Below are 3369 nucleotides of genomic sequence, written 5' to 3' on the forward strand. Positions count from 1 at the left end.
GATTACCCCTGCACTACTGCTAGTAGCACAAACAAACATACACACACACATTCACACACACACACACACACACACACACACACACACACACACACACACACACGCACACACACACATACATACACACACACACATACATTATCCAATATCAATAGCGACACACACTTATCATTTCAGTAGCAAGGCACCCTTGCAGAAAACAGTAAAAAGCTGCATGCTTTGAATGGGAAAAAGTAGCGCCAACTGGTGGACAAATATAAAAATTAAAAATTGAAGGCTAGTAGTCCGAAATGAAATCTTAACATAAAGGAATGCATTAGTTTATGTTAAGATTTCAATGGGACATTTTTTGTCGTTAGGAACAAATGTGTCGGTTTTTGTGTAGCTTAGCCATTTTAGGCTAATTTAAGGAACTGAGATCATAATTTAAAAAATTCTTAAAAATTAATATCCTTTGGAAAATTTGAGCTTTATTCATTTAACACAGCCAAAATGGCTTGAAAATAAAAAACTGAATGGCACAAAATGTCCCTAGGATCTCTTAAGGATTAAAGGGCTGCGCCTGTACTCATAGAATCTAGAGTTACACTACGTAACTATCGTTCTCCCTACGGCCAGCCCGGGCGTGGCAGCGGCTCAGTCTCCGTCTCAAACACGTTGTCTTTACTTTGAAAATCCCGGTGATTATCTCTCTCAGTTGTGGGGAAAGTGGCAGAAATATCACTGTATAACAGTTGTGAATTATCTAAATGATTTAGGCTATTAGGTTGTTAGGTTGTATTTATTTCATTTCGCTCTCCTTACACTGACAGCTCCGGCCAACACGCTTCAAAGCGCCCAACTTATACTTTGAAGCCTTTTTCCGACACTCGACTTCCTTATTCAATGTTGATTGTACAAGATGGATAAAGGAACAAGCAGCATTACACGTCTTACGACAATGAAATAGGAAACACCCCCAAAAATGCGATGTTTCATTATACAATGGAGATTCATTATACTTCATGCACGGACCATCATGTCTGTACTAAAGTACCTTCGAGGAACAGTACTGAGAGAAACAGCCTGAAATAGTGTCCACTTGTTGAGACAAACCCTTACCTCAGCTGTCAGGATCCTCAGTGAAGAGAAGTGCAGTTCTCCAGCTGCTGAGAGGTAAGTGTTGGATTTCTGTCTGAGCTCTGTGTTTTTAGATCTGCTGCAGACAGACTGTACTGAGGACCTCCCTCTGTTTCCTGTTGGCTTTCATATTGAGTCATCACAGGTCAGCTGACTCCACAACAAATTACTATTATTATATTTCTCCTTCAACATAAACACCCGTAAAATAATAATTGGAAAAAATACTATTAGCCACAAAACCGTTTTTTTTTTTCAAAGTTGAATGAAAAAGTGCTGTTCAGTTCAACTGTAGAAATGCTTTTGATAAAAATACAAATTTATTATTTAAACATTTCCACATTCCAAACAAAACAAAACAAAAACTAAAACAAACAGCAACTGGGATCAATTCATGGATCATTTGTTTCACACTTTCTGCAAATAAATATCATCAGACCGTGGATCATGTATCCACGGTTACACAGATGCATCACTTTATAAAAGGTAATATGGTGAATTTACACCAGGTCCCCAGGACGAGCGCCAGGCTTTGAAGACAGTTTTCGCTGTGGCCAGACCGTGTAATTACATCATCACGTGATGCACTGGGGCCCAACAACACTTTTTCCCATAAGCTTACATTGTGAAAGACGCATCTGTGAAACCGTGGATACATTTTTTGGACCATCACAACCCCCAAGAAATGACTAATTTCACTATCAGAATTTGTCCAATAAAATTTGGAAAGTCTAGAAGAGCAGCACGATTAAATGAACTTATCCTCATTCAAGTTAGCCAGGTGCTAAACTGGAAATAAGCTGGCAGGCAGGACGAGACATGCAGGCATCTGATTGGTTCTTTCAACTCGGACCGAGAGGCAGGGATTGGTCAGTTTTTACAGGCCTGCAGCTGCCACAGAGGTCTGATTTATTTAGTTCCTTTTTTCTGAACACATTATGACTCTGACTACTCTCAGAGTGGGAAGACCATTTCACCCAGTATAACAAAAAGTGTTTCTGAACAGGATTACCAACTATACCTTTAATGCTAATGTTAATGTTAAGGTTTAAAACACGTTTCCCCCAGAGGTTGCACTTCTGTCCATGCACACAGATGCTGATAAAACAGCATCACATTTCAAACTCATCGGATATAAACATTTACCCTGGTTAAAGTAGCACATAGTTCCTGTAATGATATCATGTTCAAAAGTACAATCTGTAAGAATTTGCCACCTCAGGTGGACGATAAAAAAAATACAAATGTATTATTTTTACACTTTCACTTCCAAAGCAAACAAAACAAAGAGGTACAATTAACCTGTCACATTTATAATAATCTATACAAATTATTCTATTACTGAAATTATCTAAATGAAATATAAAAATACAAAACATAAAATAAAAAGGGATAGGGACTAAAAATAGAATAGGACTATAATGTTAACTCTAACATGTACTGAATATACACTAAACAATATACAGTAATGTATTGTGTACATTAAACACTTAAAGTAGATATTGCTAAAAGCTGTACAATAAGGTGCGAAATTGTTTATACACATTAAACAAAATCAGACTGCAAGATGAGATGATAACTCAAAGTGATTACTGCACAGGTGAGCTTTGGACTGGTCGCACTAAAAGGCCACTCTAAAATGTCCATCAGAGCTGTTTCCTGTTGATTGATTATTTCATTACTGTCAGTGTAATTTCTAGGAATGTGATGGTGCATCCAGCCAAATTTCATCAGCTTGAAAGTGAAACTAGCATCAGCTGCTGTGTTTCACGGGTGCCAACATTTTATCATAATGGTTCTGACCTGGCCTCCTCTGCTCAGCCCAAGCTCATCAAGCCGTCATCCACATGCAGATTTTACTTAACAACTAGAACAGTGTCAGCAGAAAAGTCAAACTTGTCATCTACAGTTTTCCTTAGCGCATAGTTAGCGCAACTGGGGAACGAAACAGCTCCAAAAAAATGCACAGTCGTCCTGTAGTCCTTGAGCTCTCCACTGAAGTCTCCTTCTGGCCACCAGAGAAAGTGGAGAAAATCTCTATCTTGCTCTGCAACCTTCACCTGATGGAACATAGCCTGTACATCTCCCATTAATGCCACAGGCTCCTGCCTGAATCGAGTCAGAACTCCGAGCGGCGAGCTGGTGAGGTTAGGACCTTGCAATAGGTTGTTATTTAATCATGTTCCAGATGATTCCATGATTTCCATGAATTTGATGTCTTCTCTAGACATCCCTTTGTCCTCTAAGGTC

This window comes from Pagrus pagrus, assembly GCF_965226575.1.
Source record: "Pagrus pagrus genome assembly, chromosome: 14".
NCBI lineage: Eukaryota > Metazoa > Chordata > Actinopteri > Spariformes > Sparidae > Pagrus > Pagrus pagrus.